The sequence below is a fragment of the Protopterus annectens genome, chromosome 1.part0 (assembly GCF_019279795.1).
Source record: "Protopterus annectens isolate FY-2018-M chromosome 1.part0, PAN1.0, whole genome shotgun sequence".
Taxonomy (NCBI): domain Eukaryota; kingdom Metazoa; phylum Chordata; order Ceratodontiformes; family Protopteridae; genus Protopterus; species Protopterus annectens.
This window is the reverse complement of record NC_056725.1, coordinates 1509766772-1509790213: the sequence shown is the minus strand read 5'-3', so window position 1 is coordinate 1509790213 and position 23442 is coordinate 1509766772.

The window sequence follows — 23442 nt, the reverse complement described above, 5'->3', positions numbered from 1 at the left end:
TTTATTCCTGCCATTTCAAGATAACACAGAGAATGCAGTGCATGGTCACGTAGTGGTACCCTGTCTTTGCCATGGTGCTTTAGTGCCAATCCCTCCCTTTCAACAGCGGATATTGTCTGCCAGCAACATGATGTAGGGGATACAGTCCTGACTATGGCCCAGGTGACCCAGGTCTGATTAGTGGCTTGGGCATCTGATGCACTGGCAAGGAGGGATGAGTATGCCTATCCTGGTGGGAGGGACACTCCTCTTGGCTTTCCCTGATAGGAGGCATAAAGAGGGGAGGACCCCACGGACTGTTTCTGGGGCAAGTGGAGTGGAGGCTGAGGCACAAGAGGTTAGGTCATAACATAAAAAAATCCCTCTGTATTGCAGAAGCAGTTGCCAGTGAGACCCTCCCCCAAGACACTCAGCTTCCATATTAGCCACAGCATGGAATTGATGCTAGTCAGTGGGATGAAAAGGAGAGTCTGATAGTTCCAACATTGTACAGGGTCATTGAGATACAGACCAGAAGGAATGAAGCAATGAAAAAAAAAAAAAAAAGGATACTGTCAATGACACAGAGTAACCCTTACCAGAAGTCCCTATCTCTGTTGCTGGTGGTCTGGCTACTTACCGAGGTTGTGATGTCAACCACGTCATTAAGTTCATTACCATTTGTCCAAATGATGATGACAGTAACTTTTTCCACTCTCCCTCCATGGAAGGTATGCTGCCTACCTGGGGGTGGTTCCTACACTTTGGGGGGGGGGTACAAAATACTATTGTAAATTATCAAAAATCCTAATTACACTGCTGTCTCTGTTGCCAAGATAGCATTTTTTTATTTTGGTTTAATACATATAGCAGAATGCTTATTTTTTTTTCAGAACTAGCAGTATAAACATGTGCAGTTTATATTATAAAACTATGCTGAAATATGTGCAAGAAATAAAAAAATGATTGAACAACTACAATATCAGTTCCACTGTTGACACTTACTTATGCAACTATTTAGGAAATAGATGCAAATAATTCAAATGTATAGCTTATAATGTACTGAGACAGATATCTTGCAAGAAAAAATTATACCATAGGATATCAGAATCACATTTTCCATGTAGTCACTCTACCATATGCATAAATATGCTTCAAACAGATTCTCAGCTGCTGAAATACTTCTTAAGCTGATCAGTCATCTTACACACCAACAAATATTTTATCATCTGTAGAGAATTTTAAGAGTGAAAACTGGATTTAACCTAAGCAGCTTGGTGGTGATGAAAACTTAAGCATCAAGTATCATCAATAAAATAACATTATTCTATCTGCTCATAGGAAAGTTCAGCCTACCCCAAAGCAATTGTTGCCATGCAAAGTTATGAGGAATAACATTTGCAGATTTTAACATGTTAATAACATGTTGACATAGATGTCTTATGTATAATCATGACCAATATATGGAGTGTATCAGCCCCATCTGCTTTAAGACAAAGAAAGTAGGAGGCTAGTTTAAAGAGGTCATATAATTATTGAATATTATTGTAAACTTACTGAATACTGTATTATCTCTCAAGTAACTACTAGAGCCACAACTATTTTCAGTGCTTTTGTCTTTATTTAAAAGCCTTCTTCAGAAAATAAAAGTGAGATAAAATCACAATCCTATATATACATTAAAGATAGATAACTGGGTGGAGTTACAATTTAGCAGTTTTGTTTTTTATTAAATAGAATAACTGTCTACCATGATTAGCTCACTACTTTCAAATTCAAGACTTCTAATCCCTGTAATACAACGCACACTGTATTTAAAAAGCAATAAAGGTGTCTTTCAAAATTCATCATGCTCATGAACTTAACACTATTCTGGCCAGCACCGTGGTATAGAAGGAAAAAGCCTTGATTATGCTGCAGAGACCTGAGTTTGATTAAATCTTTGGGTGATTGTGGGAGTAAAATGGGGAGGATGGGATTTAGCAGCTGCACCCTTCCTGGGGACTGAGAGATGTCTGTAGCTCTACAGATTGGTGACATCTTTCAGGATCAGTAGGTGGTCATTTAGTCAGTTTTTAGACCTGCTAAGTTCATTATAGCATAGTGCATTCCTACTATACAGCTGAGGGGAAATGGCATGCTGAGTCCTGCTTCTCCTCACAGTGATTATGGGATCGGAGGAGATCAAGTGAGGGGATGGTGCTCCAAAGCGAGATGATAGACCACCCTCCTACAGACCAGCAAGATGATCCAGTCCCTACCAGCCAACTCTCACCAGGGAATGGCGGGCTGATTGGGATTCCTGGACAGGAATGATTGGGCTCTTGTCTAGCCTGGGAATACCTGGCTTTCCTTCCACCAGAGTGACTGGATAAAACAGTGAAGGTAGAGGAGCTACTGGGCAAGGTCCTGGGGTGGGCAAAAAAAAAAACAATGCTATTCTTTGGTTACAGACAAGCCCTTCACCAACATTCTTTGTGCATTTCTTAACAAACAAAACATTGCAAAATATACACACACTATTTCACTGTCACATATCTACCAAACTTTAATTCTTTATACATTAAACTTTCTAAATTCTGTCTCAGTGTCTCACTTATCTATATTGATACGTGGCAATATCCAGTCTTCTAATATAATCTCTATACCACGTTATGGTGAACAAAACAACTCCAGTATTACAAGAGTGCTTATCCAAAAAGTGCCAATAATCTATCCCATTAATTCTCAAAGTATCAACAGTGAACTACAATACTCAAAACATAGCTAATAACTGTAATGATTTCTGAGACCTGAATAAAATCAGTCATCTAATATCACACGTATTGCAAAACTGCAATAATTTCTGTAATGACTACCCCCTAAGACTGGAAGGGATGTTATGCTTACCATATTATCTATTTCTATATCTATATCTATATCTATATCTATATCTACAGCTACTTGTATATCAAAATCTATATCTGGCACAGTTACTATTGTTGAACAGAATGCAAGTCAACACATGGTTTATCAATTACAACCGGTCAACTCACATTTCATCAGCTGCTATAGTAGTTTAAGACACCTATCTTTTTTCCCAGCAGGGGTCATGCTAAAGCCCATTCTGGTGAATCAGTTGTTTGTGAGTTGCTGGACAATGATCAACATTCACGGTGTTGACATATGCTCTGTTTGACATTAATGAATGTAATTCTATATCTCTATCTCTCCATCTATCTGTTTATATCTCTATCTCTCTGTCTTTCTTTCTATAATAGGTCAGTCCAGGAATTCCATGTTCCTCCTCTGTGTAGAAAAAGTCACACATTTTCCCTTTTCACAAAGGAGGAAATTCAACAGATCTTAATAACTTTACACCTATAGCAATCATCTCCCCTTTCCAAATTACTTGAAAAATGTACTTAAAAACAATTGCTAGACTATGACCTCTAGGTCAATAGCCTAGTAACCTCCTATGATCCTCTGATCCTATGATCCTATGACTATCTCTTGCAGGAATAACTACTCCCTACACAACATGGCTTCCATCCTTCCCATAGTCCTAGCACTGTTCTTCTAACTTATATAGATTGCTGTCAATACAGCTAAAGATCATGGCAAACTAGTCTCTTCTTTATTCCTAGACTTGTCTAAATCCTTCAACACAGTTTGTCACAGCAAACTTCTACTTCAAAAGTCCTCACTAGGTCTCACTGCCCACCCTTCTGTGGTACAAAAGCTATCTGTCCAATAGGTATTATTCAGTAAAATGGTGCTGCACTCACTCTCCTTACTTCCCAGTCACCATACCTCTCAAATGTCCAGATTTTCGCAGAATATATAGCTTTTTTGCCTCATATTTTTGGTGTGTTCCTCATAAAATTTGTGATTTTCTGGCAAATCACTGTGATGATGTGGTAACTGAAGTCAGTTAATAATGGCATACATTTCAGTTTCATACTTCAAATCCTTCAGAAAATGCATGGAAACACAAACCCTGTTATTCTAGCAACGTTCTAAGTTTATACGAATGACATTTAAAATCTGTCCCTATTTTTGGGCCTTTGTCCCCCTCCCATTTTGTCAGGCTTTGTCCAGATTTCTAGCACTAAGAGGTTAAGAGGTATGGCCACCTGTGTACCATAAGGTTCTATCCTTGGCCCCCTCCTAATTAACATTTTCACCAACGCTCTCTGTATAGCCACACAACAGGCCACCCTAATACAATACACAAACGATTCCACTCTTATCAGCACATCTGATAACACAGTACACCTCCAAAAAATTACTGAGGAAGCTTTAACAGCCACTGAAACATGGCTTTATAACTCACAACTCATGCTCAAACCAAAAAAGACCAAACTACTGCCTTTTTCCCCAAATCCCTCTCTCATTAAAAAAAAAACAAAATTTAAAGTCCTCTCTCTTGATAATACAAACACTGAAGTCACTTCTCAAAGCAAATTATTAGGGGTGATAATGGATGACAGTCTTACAGTCAACCTGCATATACAAAATTGCATAAGAAAAACTCATCATAAACTAGGGGTGCTTTACTGAGCCAAAAACTTTCTCACCGACACAACTAAAACTAACTTGCCACTACTTATCTCCTCCCCACACTTCTTTATAGTGCTCCCATCCTTACTAACTTTCAGGTCTCACAAAAATTAAAACTTGAACGATGCTGTAACAAATTTGCTAAATTTGCAGCAAATGCACCTTTCAGAACCCACCACTGTATAGCACTAAAAAGCCAAAATTGGTTAGAAATGCCTCATCAACTAACATATACACAACTTCGTATCACCTATAAAATTATCCAACATCCATTTGCCTGTTCAGCACTAAAAAACATTCTAGACAATTATGTTCCCAGTCGGTCATTGTGATCCAGTGACCAAAAACTCCTTTTTGTCTACAAACCTATCAAATCTGCTGGGCATTGTCTGCACTTGTGCAAGGTTACTAAGGCCTGGAACTCCTTACCTGTATCCATCAGATCAATACCTTCCCATCTTTCAAAACCACTCTAAAAGATTTCTTAGATAAAATCTGGCTTTATTCTTGCTCAAAACCAGGATAAGCTATTTCCCTAAAAGTGAACAAGTACCTTTTCATTTCTTATACCCTCTTACTCTCCCTTCTTCACTTACTTTCTTACTTCTATCAAATTCTCTTCCCTGACTTTCTCTCTAAACATACCATAAGCCTGTTTTTCCCCTCACTTCATATTCAGTTCCTTTTTGTGTTAGACTAACTTACTTTTAATTTCTCTACAAACTGTCTACAGTTTCCCCTAAATATTAAATGATTGTCATATAACTTGTATCGTTTCTTAAGCAATGCTTTTATATTATGTCTAATTTGTTATAATTATTTAAACTGCAGCTGTTTTTGTTTTATTTTTGAAGATTGTTAAATTATTATTCTTAACATGTTTTTAATAATTTGAAGCTTTTGAAGATTGTTAAATTATTATTCTTAAAATGTTTTTTAATAATTTGGAGCTTTTCTCCCTGGGCCTCGGCTGAAAATGAACTTCTACCAAGTCAGACTTTCCCAGTAATCAAATGTCAATAAATAAATAAATATAAATAAAACTGATGTTTGTCAATAGCACTAAAGTTGGCAAACCTTTGATAATATTTCTGGGAGCAAAGTATTCCTCAACCCTGAAACAATAAACACACTAAAACTGCTGCTAGAGCTGTATAATCTATGTGTGAATGCATAAACTCACCCTGTTAAGAGACAATAGTGTCAGGAACTTAAAGTAATCTGCCTGCTTTCAGTGAATATCAAAACTCAACTAAGTAAGTAAAACCACCAGATACAATGACATCTCTGAAAAGGCCTTTATGTTAGAACACATAGTTACAAATGTTTCAGACTGTTGTGTTTACTAAGAATCAGTACCATATTACTTAAATGATTACCTACCAATCATCTCATCTCATTTGGTCACTTCAGCAACCAATAACCATTCTAATTTTTTTTTTCATTCGTTCAAAACTCTTAACAATAAATCTACTATCAGCTTATCAGAAATATAATCTGTTTCCTTGTATAAGCAAACTAATGTTGAAAGCATCTGTGATGTTTTCCACAATTTTCTAATAATCAGCATAATATATACCCTAAAACATTGTAACTCAATGGACACAGATGCCCTTGGCTAATTCCAGACGTATTCAATTAAAATCTGAGACTAAGCCTCATACAACTGAAATGTGACTCATCTAGTCTCTGTTCACACAAAATTCATAAACATTCAGAGGTGGGAAGGCCATAGTTAAAGTTGTTAAACTGTAGACCTATAGGAAAACAGAATCCATTCTGTGTATGACATCAAAAAGTAATGGGCTAAACTACAATCTTTGCTTTCTCAACAAACACAAATGATAAATGATAACACAATTCATTACTCAAATGGTACCCTGCAAAATATCTCTCAAGAATTATATGAACTTATTAGCTTTTTGCACAACTGCCACCACTCCTAATAAGGAGCTGTCCAAACAAATAACACAACACACACACACACACACACACACACACACACACACACACACACACACACACACACACACGCACACACGCACACACGCATGCATGCACGCGCACACACGCATGCACACACGCACGCACACACACACACACACACACACACACACACACACACACACACACACACACACACACGACATAAAATATTGAATTCATTGTTGCAGAACAATTAACATATGAATACCTTCCAATCTGTATTTTAACCAGAGAACTTCTTTCCCTTTCTGGACCATTACCTTTTCATTGTAAATGGGGTTGTGTATCTCATGCTATGTAAAGCCACCCAAGAAGTACAGGTCATGGCAGAAAGATGAAAGCAAATGTTGATCCACTGGAGATGATAATGGTAAGACACTCAATTATTTTTGTCAGGAAAATCCCATGGACAAAAGCAACTAGAATCATGTTGAAATGACATCAAAAGACAAGACTCTCAGGTTAGAAGGTATCCAGGTTAATAATAGGGAAGAGCAGATGATAAGTAGTGATGACGCCTATGATGGAATGGATTAAAGTCAGAAGGATGTCCATCTGACGAGGTACTCAGAGATGAAAGGAAAATCCGATGCTGCAAACTATATACCGTTGGAACATGGGATGTATGATCTAGGAACCAAAATCAACTTAAAGTGGTTAAGAATGAGATGACACGAATTAACAGTATCAGTGGTACAACAGGTAACACACTCACCTTTGGCGGAGAAGATTGTGAGTTCTATTCCCACACTGGGTAGAATAATTGATGACACTACAGTATAGCATGGGGAGGGTCTGCGCTTCTGAGTGTGCTGTCTTTCGGATGTGATGTTAAACTGATATCCCATCTGCTTGAGTTGGTGGAAACTCTGCTGGAAGAAAAAGATCCCAAAGTACCTATAAAAAGAATATGGGAAGTTCTCTGATGCCTTGGCAGGATTTCCACTAGTAGTATAAACACTAACTGGGGTCTTCCCTGGAAAGAGGCCACTATCATAGTGGGACCAACAAGGATAAATGAACATGTCTTGGGAATTACTGAACTAAAAACAAGAGGAATGGAACATTTTACATTAGGTCATCATCAGAGTTTCTACTGTGGTCAAGGATCTTGCACAAGAAAAGTAGTGCTATTCATAATTAATAAAAGGGTGATAAAATCAGGTGCTTTGTTATATTCCAAAAATGGCAGAATAATCTCAGACTACAAGGTAAAGTATATAACATTACAGGGATTCAAGTTTATGCTCCATTTACAGCTACTGAAGAAGAGGAAATTAACCAGATTTATGAGGATCTGCAGCAACTTTGGGAAGTAACACCAAAAGATGTTATATTCTTCATAGGTGATTGGAATGCTAAAGTTGGTAGTCAAAGTACAGCTAGAATAATGGACAGGTTTGGTCTTGGTGTACAAAAAAAGCAGGGCATGGACTAATAGGATTCGGTCAAGATAATTCACTGGCCATAGCAAATGCTCTCTTTCAACAGCCTAAGATACAGTTTTATACATGGCTATTCCCAAATGGTCAGTAGCAAAAGCAGATTAACTACATATTTTGCAGTAAGAGATGGAAGAGCTCAATACAGTTAGTGAAAAACAAGAACAAGAGCTGACTATCGCTCAGACCATCAACTTCTTATTGCAAAGCTTAGAAATAAATTAAAAAAAAGAAGAAGAGCATCTAGGCCACAGATAGGGGAGCTCAACAATAATCCTAGTCGATATGTGTATAGGGAGTTAAATCTTCACCGTCAGATAACTAAAACATGGTGAAGGGATATGTTTATAACCCAGCACCTCCTAAACCTCTAGTATAAACTTACCCTGCATGCTACACAGTGTGATTCATTTCTTCCTTGAAACATAACCTAGATGACTAGATGGATATCCATACATTTAATCTGGGATTGACTGTGATTCGCTACTATCTTCCTTTAAACATAACCTAGATGAATAGATGGGCATCCATACATTTACTCTGTGATTGACTGCTATGGCCCTCCTGGAGAAAGGAGGTGCGGCCTGGGGGTGGGTACAATCAAGGTGTAAATGGTCATAAGATTCATTAGCTTTGGAATATCTACGAGTCTGTATTTTATAAACATCATAACTCTCAACTATTCCTGGTTTCTTAGAATGTCCCTAATTTTGCCTCATACTTTTGGACTGTTCCTTATAACGTTTGTGTTTGTCAGCAAATTGTTGAAGATTGGCATCACTGAATGACAGCTTCAAACTTCATATCAGAAACTGAAATGTATGCTGTAAGCAAGAAATTAAATGTACAGGTAATAAGAAATCTATTATATATAAGAAGTATGCAGGAAGTTTGCCACTCTACACAGTAACAAATGGTCAAACAAAAATCATCTATTGCCTGGATAAGGTTTTCTCCCTGGGTCTCAGCAGAGAAAAGCTGTTTTATTGACCAGTTGGACTTTCCCACTAATCGAATACAATAAATAAATAGGTGCCCGCTTGTTTCTTCATATTTTCATATCTAAACATGATCTTCAATAGTGCATTCCAAGCCAGTATAACATATGAAAGGCATGTTAAAAAAGTCACAAATGTTTAGCTAAAAAACTTTTTTTCTCTCTCCCTCTCTGTCTCACATGCATGTATATACTGAAACACAAGCAAGCTTGCTCATGTGAGTGCATACAGACACACACACACACACACACACACACACACACACACACACACACACACACACACACACACACACACACACACACACACACACACACACACACACCTCAATCTCTTAGCACAAGAAATTTGGACAAAACCAAAAATAATGATGGTGACAAAGGCCCAAAAATAACAGTATATTTTAATTACTTCCCTTACAAAACTTAGAAAGTTGCTAGAATAACAGGTTTTGTATTAGTGCGCATGTTTGGAAGAATATGAAGACTTAAACTGAAATGTTATTATTTAGTGACTTCAATCCTCAATGATTTGCCAAAAACACAAATCTTATGGGTATCAAACCAAAATATTAGACAAAAATCTGAACAGCTGAGAGGTATGTACAGACATACTCCCTCACCCCCCTCACTGTGATGTGTGTGCAGTTTATATCTAAATGACTTTTGGAACTCTTCCCACTGCTTATTTCAGCAACAGGGTTAATTTCTCTTCCTTGAAGAGCCACCTATATTAATTCTGTCTATGACAAAAATGTCAGTTAAAAATATAGTCTAATATTATAATTAAAAAAATCACTTACTTGCTTCCTATAGCTATGCTCCTGGTGCCTCTCAAAGCTATGCAATGCATTAATGGGGAAGCGCCAGTCTCTCATTTTTACTTCATTACCCTGCATTTTCATCTTAGTTGTTATTGGCACATGATCTGAAATATTTATTGGGTGTGTGTCAAAGGTTTCAATTAAATGCACATGTTCCTATGAAATATATTTTTTGTCTAGTCTGCCCCAGTTATTGTACCTTGGGAAATATTATGTAAATTCTCTCTGAGTTCCTACTACTGAATTCATGTCTTCCATACCAAATATTTTCATAAATTTCTTTAGAAATTTACCTTAGTTTGTTCTATAATCCCTTTAGATTCCCCAGATACATCATCGCTGTTGCAAATCAAATTCCATTCCCCACCAATAAGTAATATTCCCTGCTTAATGCTGATTAATTCTCCCAAACATTTCTTAAGCTTTATAATTGCAGTTTTACATGGAATACAAATACATGTCAGCATAATCCTCTTCCCTTGCAGGTAGCTCCTTACTACCACAAATCTAGCATTATAATCTTTTTTTTTTCTTTTCTCTTACTATTGAAACTCCTCTGGCAATTAATATAAGTACTTCCATTTTCTTTTGTTACCAATACTCTGTTGAATATTTTTCCAGAAATTCTTTCTTTATTAAATTCACTTGTGTATTTCTTTCTAAGTGTGTTTCACTCTTTTCTTTTGTCTATACCTGTGAAGCCATTCATATTCCTAAATAAAATGTTTAGTGTAGTCATTGTGATAAGATATTAATATTCCCACCTATTATATATGGCAACTTTTTTAAATGCCTGTTTCCAGTTTTTGTGTTACATGCATCCACTAATGTTTGTCTGGTTGGTCTTTTATACAGTTGTTTCTTGTCATCTTAATTTGAACCTGTGTCACATTTTAGAAGACATTTTGTTTTAATCTAAAATCCTCATACACAAAAGCACACCCCTAGAATACCATCATAATCTATTAACTTAAAGCAAACACACAAAATTATGTACATCTTCAACTAATGAACTTTAACCCCTCTGATAGGAACAATTGTGCCAAATCACCAGCAGCATACACAGGCAAAACCTAACCTAAGTTTAGGGTTATTCATGCTAAGATGTATGTTACAGCCTGTGCTGCTTCTTACACTAATTGTTGCCATTGTTGCCTGCTCTTGAATTATCTTTATTTTCTTCTCAGATATGAAAAGCAGGTTGCATGTTTTCTGAAAACATTAACTTTTAGCCTTAAAAAAACTGTTTTGGCTTTTTTTATTTTATACTATTCAGCTTGTCTCCATGGAAACCTAAGAGTAAAATATACATATGCCCTCAGCTACAGACTTCTTAAACTGAACATTTATTTGCTTTAGGAAAACTTTTCATTACATTCAGTGTTCTCTTATTTACTTGATTACACAAAAAAAATATTGACTTAAGCCAAGGCCCTTAATCCAGACACTCACCTATGCAAAAGCAAGAGAAACATATCAACTCTGCATATATTATAGTCTGCACAATTTTACACCCCATCCCCCACCTCAAAAACCCAAGAATACAGCATGCTAATGTAAACATGCTTTTGTCCAGCCTCTCTTCTTCATTTGGACTGTAATACCTACATTTCTTATAATTAAAAAATAACAAGAAGAAAGGCACTTGCTTACTTAATATCTTTATTGCATGCAGCAATATCTATAAATTCTTTACTATATAACATTTAATTTATACCATGGAATGTTTTATACAAATACTGTTAAGAACAAAAATAGTTTTACTTACAGTCATTGTTTTCCCTTTCCTTTTAATATCCTTCCAAACATTAATGACATGAAGTAGGGCATATGCTTTTCAGTCTTCAAGTCCTCAAGTTTTACCTGGACACTGTTCTCTAACTCTACAATTTTTGGAAACAGCTCTTCTTCAGCAGTCGTACTCAGCAAATATTTTCTTCATTTTGATCTCTGATTTTTGTAGTTTTATCAGTTCACCTGAATAACTGTTTAAATTTTTGCCAGCCTTTTATTTGAGTTGGTATACTCCTTCAATGTTTCATTTATTGTAATCAGGTCTGAGCACATTTGATTTAGCATTACTGCCTATCTGTTTTTTCCAGACTATCCAGAAATCAAACTGATTGTCCAGTAGTCTATAAAACACTGTACAGACACTGGTATTCTGTTTTAAAAAAGAAACAGAGTATCAGAGTTTGTTAAAATCAGCAGGAAAAAAATCTCAAACAGGAAAAAGAAGGTGTTTCTCATAATCTGACATGACAATGACATCAAGAAATAGGTGGAAAAAGGGTAGGGAGAGGGGAGGAGATAGGTGGGATTATGGGATGTGGTAGGTTTGTGGCCTTGGTCTGGTTTTCGCCACAAAGGTGGCAACCCTAATCTGATTTATTTTTCCTCTAGAATACTAGAAGCCCTGTCTTACACCAAAGCTGGAGCTTGAACTACGCATTGCTCAATAGCTGCAAGATTCTTTCCAGTCAGTGTTTTCTCTTCATCTTTTCTAGTAGATTTTCTTTGAAGCTCTTTAAGTTTCTTTATTTTGCTGACATCCAGGCAGTGTACTGACTAACCAGTAACTGAATATACTAAATCTGACAGAGTTACTGGCCCCTATCTCTCAGTTTTTTTTTTATTTACACTGGGAGAGCTGAAATTAAGTTGTTGATCAGTGTGCATCTATCTTGGAAGTCCTCATATACTGCCGTATATCTTGATGTATAATGTTATTAATAAATTAGTTTAGGTCACTGGATAATCATGAGTTTATCCAATGTATTCACAGTCAAGTATAGTTCCATTATTGTCAATTCTTTATGTATGTTAGTTTGTATGGTGCATGATGCTTTTTTTCATTGCTAATGTGTTTTTTACTTAATTTTTCAGTATTTATATTTTGGGTCTATATTAAAATCATGATGAGGTGTTACATCGAACTCCTCTTCAGCAACACATAAAGACCGAAGTCTGAAAATAGCAAATACTTAGGCCAGCAATTTTTTTCCCAGGGAAAAAAAATTGCTTGGTCTGAGCCATAGCATTGCCCTTTATTGCACTGTAGTGTGATCTCAGAGTTGGTATATTTATTTACGTGGGGTGTGGAGGCCAGAGCCCCCCACATTGCGGGGTGTGGGGGGCAAAGGCCCCACTTAGTTATGTTTTAAATAGTCTGTGTGTATGTTTGGTACTAGCGATTTCTTACCCAGGGAAAGAAATCACTGTTTTGACCGTTCACAGTTTAGTGCGTTCGGTCTTTATGTGTCACTGAATGTTCAATGTAATGCCTCTTCACAATTTTAATGTAGACCCTATATTTTTAGTGGAGATTTTCTCCTCCAAACTACATTGAAAGTGTGACTTTCCGGTAGGAAATTACCAATCAACTAATGTTATAGTACAGTGAATGAAAGAACATAATACAAAACTAAGTAATCAGTATATGAGAACGGCAGGTGTAGGGCAACAGCAGGACGAGATGGAATAGTACATGGATAGTTTGATACTGACTGAAAAACAATATAGCATAGTGCATGCTAAAATAAGATAGCTGAATAATAATTTTCAAAGTAATTATGACTATGAGTAGGTGTATGTCTATGTTTGTGTGTTTCTGTTTGTAAGCATGTATAGATATATGGGTATGCACATATGCATTTGTATGTATATTTATTTTATTTATTTATTTTACATTTGTTGACCAGGCTAGTCCAAATGGATACATGTTCATTTTCATTAGAGGCCCGGGGAGATAAGCTCCACATTAAGCTAATGAAACAGGACAGCAAAAACTCAAAAAATATTTAAATGCATTATTCATGAAGATTTTCATCAAAGAACTTAATTTTACAGAAAGTGACTACAGAGTTTAACAAAGCCATACAGTACTAGTTACATGGTAAAGGGTTCGACATTCAACATAAAGTATGTTAGGAAAGAAAGTACAGATTGAAATGAAGTATTCAGGTTGCCTTAAGAAAAATATAACACTTAAAAAACAAGAAAGTTTGAATATATACACAAATATTACACTCAAAGTGAAAAGATAGTTGGTCTATATACAAGGTGGAAGACTTATGCTCACAGCAGAATGAATGTTGCAAAGAACATACTCAGTGATGGTTCCCTGAGAGTAGGAGACTAAAATGGGAGTAAGGAAAGGATTACTAATCCCATATTATGGGTTTTGGGTGAGAGGTATACAATAATGTTGTACTGGGGAGTGTTTGTAAGGGTTAGTACATGGGTATAGCCATTGTGTTTTTAGGAGGATTTTTAGTTGCTTTTCGAAGAGTGGTAATGATGACAGAAATGCAAGTTTGCTGGGAAGCCTGTTCCAAATCTTTCCTACAGAATTTGAGAAAAAAGAATCACCTGCTTTGTTGTGGGATTTCTGGATGGTAACCAGTAATTTATTTGCTGAGCGAAGGGTAGTAAGATTTATGTAGGGGGAGATGAGGCTAGACAGAATAGGAGTATTACTAGGATGGTACAGAATCTTATGGGTGATGGTGAGTTGTTGAATTTCTAGCTGGTTTTGCAGTTCTAGCCATCCTAGATGTTTGAGATTTAGACAATGGTGAGTTCTAAATGGGGAGCCAGTAGCAAATCTGGCAATATTGTTATAAGAAGTAGTCAGCTTATTAAGGTTGCTTTTGGAACAATTAGTATAAATAGGGAAGGCATAGAGGAGGGTAGAGATCAGATGGGTATGGGCAATGGTAGTTCTGGCTTCAGGGGTAAGGAAAGGTTTTATCCAATATAAGGAACCAAGTTTTCTGTTTACTGTTTTAATAGTAGAGTTGATATGCGAGTCAAAGTTAAGGTTGTGGTCAATTATTACACCTAAGAGTTTGGTAGTTGGGTCAGGAGCTATGATTGTACCATTGTAGGATGGAATACAGAAATCTATTGGGGAGGATTTAAGAGTTGGAGTAAATAGCAATAGTTTTGTTTTTTTGGCATTTAGGAGGAGGCAACATTGTTGGAACCAGTTTTTGACTAGGTTAAATACTGTTTAGGTGATTGATTGGAATTCAGATGAAGAGGAGGCTTTACAAATCAATGTGGAGTCATCTGCATATTGTATGCAGGTAGCTAGAGGTAGATTTATGCTAAGGTCATTAATGAATATGGAGAAGAGTAGAGGTCCCAGGATAGAGCCTTGAAGGACACCAAGGGTAATAGGAAGATGTGTAGATAGGTTATTGTCCCAAAGGACAGCTTGCTGTGTATTATGTAAGTAGGACTTGAACCATTGTAATGCCTGTGTGTCAAGTGAGAGTGATTTGAGTATGTTAAGAAATATTTGATGGTTAACCATATCAAAAGCTTTAGATAAGTCAATGAAGAGTGCAGATGAGAGCATGTTATTATTACAATCTTTATTAATGCAGTCAGTGAAGGACAGAAGAGCAGTGGTGGTACTATGGAAAGGTCTAAAACCATGCTGGTAGTCAGCTAGAAGGTTATTTTGGAGAAGGTGGTCAAGAAGTTGTTGATGGATGCATTTTTCCATGATTTTGGCTAGAAGAGAAAGTAGGGCTATAGGCCGAAAGTTAGAGAGTTCACTTGAGTTACCACCCTTGTAAAGAGAGATTTTCCAGAGAGATGGAATGGAGCCTTCAGTAATGGTTCCATTAATTAGGATAGAAATAGGATAGGCAAGTACTTTTTGCTGCAGTCTGAAGGTATTCAGCTGGTAGGAGATCAGCTGAGGGAGTACATGGTTTAAGTTTATGAAGTAGAGTATAGATGAGGGATGTAGGAATTGGTTTTAAATGAAAGGTAGAAGGTATGCTTGCTAGGGAGAATGAGAGGGTTGAGCTAACAGGTGGTAAGGTGTTTGCTAGAGATTGGACAGTTTCAGCAAAAAAAGGTATTAAAAGCATCAGCAATCTGGTTGGGAGTGTTAAGGGAGAGACCTGATGGGGTTGGTTTTTTGGCGTGGCCTGGGTGTAATAGTCTATTTATGCCTGACCAGAAGGTTTGTGGTTGTTGTTGGTGCTTTTGCTGGAGTTTAAAGTAGTAGTTTTTTTATCAAGAAGTATTGATTTTTTTGGTGGCATTTCTTAGCTGTTTAAAGTATTGACGATCAATTGGGTCTTTAGTGTTTCTCCATTTAGACCAGATTTTATTTCTTAGTAAGATTTGTTGCCTAGGCTCTTTAGTGAGCCATGGGGCTGCTTTATTTCTAGTTCTTATTGAGTGTGGGGGCATGGAATTCCAGGATTTGTAAGAATTTGGAGTTAAAATAGGATACTGCTTCATCAAGTGGGAGGTGTTTTAAGGGTGACCAGTCACAGGCTTGAAGCTCTGCTTGGAAGTTTGCTGGATTAAAATCTGTTTTGTTCCGGGTGGTTTTAAAGGTAGTTTGGTTTGGGATAAAGGTTTTTTGTCTAGATATATAGGTAAGTGAGTGGTCACTAATATCATCAGGAAGGATACCTACTTTATAAGAGAGAGGATGGCTATTAGCTAAGATCCAGTCTAAGGTACTTTGCTACTTGGTTTATGGATTCTGGTAGAGGTGGTAATTGTTTGGGAAAAGCCATAGAAGTTTATATGAGTATATATACACGTGTAAGTATGGGTCTACTTGAAAACACTGACACGCCAAAACACAGATGACGGGAACACCGAGACTGGAAGATCAACAACTGAGATGACAGACAGTTTAAAAGCCTGACGCTGAGAACACCAACATGTTAAGGTAAGTGTGTAATAGTGACAGACTTTAGGGTTACGGGTGGGTTATGTGAGTTAGGGCTAGGGTGCGGGCAAGGTAAGTGTGCGATAGTGACAGACTTTAGGATTAGGGGCAGGTTAAGTGAGTTAGGGTTAGGGTGCGGGTTAGGTGAGTGTGTGATAGTGATGGACCTTATGGTTAGGGTTTGGGTTAAGGTTAGTGCATAGATAGTTGTGTATGTAAGGTTAAGTGTAGGTTTGTAAGGTTTTTGGTGTGCTTGTGTTTTGTGTGTGTTTTCCAAAAAAGGTATTTGTTTTGTTTTGTTGATTGTCGGGATTGTAGTTTGTCGGGCATGTGAAGTTTCGTGCTTTTAAACTGTCGGTCATCTCAGTTGTCGATCTTCCGGTCTCGGTGTTCTCATCGTCAGTGTTTTGGCATGTCGGTGTTTTCAAGTAGACCCGTAAGTGTATATGTAGGTGTATATGTTTATGGAGGTGAACGCATATGGCTTTGTATATTATTTTTAAGTGTATGTGAATTTGTAGATGTATCTGTGTGTAGGTGGAGGGATAATATGTGCATGTTAATAAACAAATAAAAATGACCACCAACCACAGTAAGCACCAAGGACCTTCCAAACAAACGTTCAACACATACAAAAAACAGCAGGTGGACCCAGAAATGAAAGCAAGGCTTGTAGATGAACCCGTCTTTAATTCACAAAAAATAAGGACATAAGCACTTTCGTAGTATCACTACTTCATCAGATGTGATGTGATGTGCAGAAGACTGAACAGTTAAAGTGTGAAAAAATACACTTATCAGCTCTATATTTCCAGATTGTTTGAGAAGCACTCTCAGTCAGGCACAAGCGGAGTCTGGCAATGATATGAAGGAATTCACACAAAGGTAATATTTTTATATCAGCAAGACAAATGCCAAGCCTTGAGACAATCCGATAACACAAAAGCTGTTAGACCAGATTTTCCACCCTGGAATAAGTTCACTACAAACTCTCTGAGAAGTAAAAATTTCAGCACAAATCAGAAAATAAAATTCGGTCAGCAAATATATAAATAATTCAGTCAAGCAAAAATAAAGACAGTGCAGAACACTGAACAGTTAAATTGCGAAAAAATATACTTAGCTCTATACTTCCAGATTGTTTAAGAACCACTCTCAGTCAGGCACAAGCAGATTCCCACTGGATAATCATGAGCTTATCCAGTTTATTCAAAGTCGTGTATAGTTCCATTAATGTCAATTATTTATGTATGTTAGTTTGTATGCTGCATGGTGCTTTTTTCATTGCTAATGTGTTTAGTACTTAATTTTTCAGTATTTATATTTTTAGTGGCGCTTTTCTCCTCCAAACTACATTGAAAATGTGACTTTTCAGTGGGAAATTCCCAGTTAACAAATGTAATACTACAGTGAATGAAAGAACATAATACAAAACTGGGTAATCAGTATATGAGAACAGCGGGTGTAGGGCAATAGTAGGGTGAGATGGAGTAGTACATAGATAGTTGGATACTGACTGGAAAACAATATAGCATAGTGTATGTTAAGATAAGATAGCTGAATAATAATTTTCAAAGTAATTATGAATATGAGTAGGTGTATGTCTATATTTGTGTGTTTGTGTGTGTGTAAGCATGTACAGATATATGGGTATGCACATGTGAATTTGTACATATATGCATGTGTAAGTATATATGTAGGTGTATATGTTTATGTAGGTGAACGTATATGATGGTGTATATTATTTTTATGTGTATGAGAATTTGTAGATGTATCTGTGTGTAGGTGGAGGGACAATATGTGCATGTTAATGTTTGTGCATGCCTAGGTTTGTATGAGTGTGTGTGTGTGTGTGTGTGTGTGTGTGTGTGTGTGTGTGTGTGTGTGTGTGTGTGTGTGTGTGTGTCTGTGTGTGTCTGTGTCTATGGCTGTGTATGAGTGAGCTTATCCATATGTATATATGCTTATATAGATGCAAATGCTATAGGAATGATGGATACTTATAACCACCAAGTAGTTACTTACTGCAGCACTCACTGTTAATCTTTGTTTTGCTGAACTAGCCATAATCTATACAACTTGTGAACTCTGCATCAATAAGTAATCTAACTCTCTAGATGTAGGCACACACACACACACACACACACACACACACACACACACACACACACACACACACACACACACACACACACACAAACACACACACACACACACACACACACACACACACACACACACACACACACACACACACACACACACACACACACATGCACACTTACCCAAAATCCACAACCATGGAATCACTATTGATCAATGTCAACATACTGAAACACAGTTACTAAAAGCAAAAATAAAAGAAATTTTTCACAAAATGAAAATAGACAGTTTCCTTTTGCAATCCTATAAAAAAGCCCTACCAGTACATTCAGATCAAATTTGTCTGAATAGTGGTTATGTAAAGACTTTTTCTAAAATAAAGTGTACGGTTAAAATTAGGGACAAGGTTAGGGTTAAAGTTAGCATACATTACTAACGTTCCAGGAAGGTCTTCTGTTCTTTGCCAGCAATACCAGGTCTAACGTGCAGGTGGAACTCCCGTAACAGGAATCATCAACAGGACTTAACATCCCTGCCCTTGGGTAAGTTAGGTCTATTCTCACTAATGGTAATAAGATTTATTAGCACAGAATGTGATAGCATCTCAGTACCTGTTCCTGGCATAGCGGGGTACCATTCATTACCTCAGTGTATTGAACTGCAAACTATTTCCCCATGACATCATCAGAAGGCATCACCAGATGGCACAGAATCAAGAAATAATGAAACCACCTCAGCATACATGAAATAAAGCATGCATTTATTAAACTTAATAAATACAGTGCAGGGATGTGTGGCCTGCCCCCATAGTGAGGAGTACATGTTTTGTGTGTTTTGCAATATTGGGAGTGTTACTGTTTTGAGTTGTAAACTCACAAGGTTTTAAATATTCTGGTGTTGAATAACTGCATACCAATTAAATAGGTGTGACCTCCCAAGATTGTAAATGTCTCTGTGTTGTAGAATTGCTTATTAGTTAGATAGCTGTGGCCTGAAACCTACCAAAATTTAGATGACATGATGCTGAATAATTGCATTATCAGTTAAATATGACAAAATTATTCACAAGTAACTCGTTAAATGAGACAAACTTAGTCACAATTAACCCAGAAAATAATGAACTTCAGCAAGTGATTATTTCTAGTTCTTAAGTTCATATTTACTAGGCTAACAACCACAAGGGCCTTTTTAAGCCTAGTCATGCGTCACAAATCTCTGACAGGTTCTGATACCCTTGATAAGTGTAAGCATGGGGCTGGGAGAAGAACCATTTACAGGTTACCTGTGTCCATTAGAGACATAGGTGCCAAACCAGGAATGAATTTCCTGTTCTCCATCCAATTGTCCAAGTTGCACTTAAATTGGGTGAGGGAGGAACTCTGCTTCACATGGATAGGGAGCCTGTTCCATAGATGGGGTAGTCTCAGGGATACATACCTGTCTCTACAGCAGGTCCTATTCATATTGAAGGCAAGGTTTAAGTCTTTAGAATGCAGGAGGTCCATCAGTGTTGGGTCTGACAATGCCCTGTATGCCAGGCATAGATCTCCCTTCAAAAGCCTGTAGCAGACAAAATACAGGGATAGAGCTTGAGGTGGTCTGCATAGGAAATTTTACTTATGCCTTGTATTCATTTAGTGAGGAACTTCTGTGGACCTTCCAGTTGTTGGAGATGCCTGGTTAAGTACATAACAAAGGCTGTATTGTACTCAGTGGTAGGTCTGATGAATGCCGAATACAGTGGAATAATGACTTCCTTGGACTTCAATGCCATTCCTTTGTTTATAAGTTGTGCAGCATAGAATAATTTCCTTGCTACTGTAAACATGTGATGGTCAAAGGATAGATTGCTATCTATGTGTGTCCCTAAGTCCCTGACTACTGGGTCAACTCTAAGGGGTGTGTTGTCAATATGATAGTTACCAGGGGGTGAATGAATTCCCAAAGAATACTATTATGCATTTCTTGGCATTTAGTAATGTAACTATGACTTTTAAAAATGATACCAACTTCAGTATGCTAACATCTGAATATTAATATCATATTACCTCTGCAAAATTTGTATTTGATGGTAAACAACTGAAGTCACTGCAATCCTTCCTGGAAAGAAGTCCAATTGACATTATAAATCTTATTTGTGAAGTATTTCTGTAGTCTTGTAAAAAAGAAGAAATACAGGGACTCACACAGCAGAAGTTAAATAAATGCCAAATACCAATGGGTAGTAATAAATAAACCACAATTTAATAAAGGTAAATCATTTTGCATTAAGAACGACAATGCTTCATCAGACCAAGTAACAATACTACAAAAACTTCAACAAAGCCATAAAACTCCTCCCAACAATAACATTTTTATGTGGTTGTTTGTATGATGTTACACGTTATTTAGCTATGCTTAGCACTGTGCACTTATGCATTAGACATATGCTAAACAGCTAAAAATAGAAACCGGATGGATTTAATTGTTGTAGTTTTGCAGTGCTTAGCACCATGCAAACTCATGCAGTGAAGCTGCACTACGCTTACAGGCACCTTAGCAGTAGATGCTCTGATAAATTATTTTTTCAGATAAAATGTTCAGTATTCCTGTAGTCACTGCTTGTGGGTTCTAATCCCATACCAGCCAACTGACAAATTGTGCAGTATTCAATGCCATTTTAGCATGTCACCAATAAATGTTGTGGAATATCCAGATTACGAGTCAATCTTCTGTTCTGCTCATTGTCTGAAATATGCTCTAGGTTGCAGTCAATAAATGAATAGGGGTAAGTGTTTAAGTTAACAGAAGTCCTACACGGCTATCCATGTGTGTAAATGCAAGATCTGAAACAGCATGAATCAATAAAATGTAACAGGAGCCAGTGCTCTGATAATTTATTTTTTCAATTAAAATATTCAGTATTCCTGTAGTCACTGCTTATTGGTTCTAATCCCATACCAACCAACTGAGAAATGGTGTAGTATTTAATACTGTTTTACCGTGTCATAAATAAAACATAACCATGCTTGCATGTAAAGTTCACACCCATAGACCTGTGCCATGACTGTCCAGCTGTCAAGTGTAATCAGTGTACATGAACATACCTCTCAGGTGTAATGAGTTTTGCAGAATGTACTGAATATTGCCCCATATGTCTGGTTTGTTTGGTATATGATCTTGTTTTACTGGACAGCCTCTGCCACATTGCTGAGGATCAAAGTAAAACAAATGTCAGTCCTCTGATTTGCAGATATATGACATCACTCAAAATGCAGTTTAATGGGAAATCTGTTGTCAGAACACCTTGCTACTATTGTAAGAGCACACTATGTAAGAAAGTTTCCTGTAATTGTGCCTTTGTACCACTATTATGTATGGCTTGGCCCATAATGTCCCATGTTAAGCAGTTGAGAGGTATGTATGTGGAACATCATATATACTATATAAGCAACACTGAATGATTGCTGGGTGCAATATGATCTGTACTATAGAGTGTGTGTATAAGGAACAGGTAGTATTTCAAATAATAAACAGTATAGCAGTCAGTGGTCTCACAAGTGAAATCTAATATATCTAGATGTATGTAGGTGTATATGTTTAGTTATATTATCTGTGAAGTTACTAATGTTCTTCTTTTTTCTCCCATCCCACCCTTTCTCTTCTTTTATTTATTTAATCGATATATTTACTATTATCATTTGATATTATTATATTATTTATTACCTCTTATGTTGTCTTTTGTATAATTAATAATATTGCTTTGCTGTTAAAAAACTTTAACTTACATTATTTGTTGTTCTGTTCTTCATTATATTATATTCAATTTGTTTCCATTACTCATTATTGTTTTCTCTTATGTTATTAATTACATTTGTTTGGGTTATGTTTATTTTCCCTTTATGTTTATATTTTATTTACCACAGTGTAACAAGGTAGGCTGGTTCCTGGTGATCCACCTACCTTGGGTACCCTGGCCGAGGCACCAGAGCCCAGCACATCTGGTCCGCAGACTGGTGGCATCCCTTCTGCTGCCCCTATGCTACCTGCTCCATCAGGTAGTTCCACCCCACAGGTTGGGGATATGCCCCCCTCTGGGAGTGGAGGTGGAGAGGATGCATTCATTACTCGAGATCAACTGCCAGGCATGATGTACAGGGTTATGTGCCAAACTGTTGGTGCATGCCTATGCTGGATGGAGAGCATGCTGTCTATCCTGGTGGGGCAGTCTGACTCCAGGAGCCAGTGTCAACCACTGTTTCTACAGAAGCAGTGAAGGTGCAGTGCTGACAGTCCCATGGGTGAGGGCTCAAGTCACATTGCTACTGTGTCTGATGTCCATGGGACTGGGATTCCACAACATCCTCCCCAACCAAGGTGTTCACCCCCTCTTGTGTCCCACACCAACCCTGTCTGCTGTCATGTCTGTTTAGTCTGTATACAAATACTTCCTCACCTTCCCATCGTACCTTCCCCACACATACCTATGTACATTCCCCAACATTCCACTCTCTCCTTACAAAAAGGGCACCTGTCCCCCAAAAAAAAAATCGTCCCATACATAGCTCTCCATTTCGCATATGTGTTCACTGACAATTTGGCCTAAGTCTAATTGGGTTGACAACACACTTATATTGTTGTCACCCCTCTCTCTGGGGGTGACAGTCCAAATTCAGCTAAATATCTTTTCAAGTGTGGATTGTTGCTGTTGAAGAAATGGATAGCTATTGTTCTTTCCTACACCCTTCCTGCATATACCTACCTGCCTTCCAATATGTTGTTCCCCCTGCTTGCACCCCATCTTACCACACTCCTATCTCCCCAATTTTCTTTTTTTTAAATAATTATTGCACAATGCTACACTATGTGGAGCATTGCTAA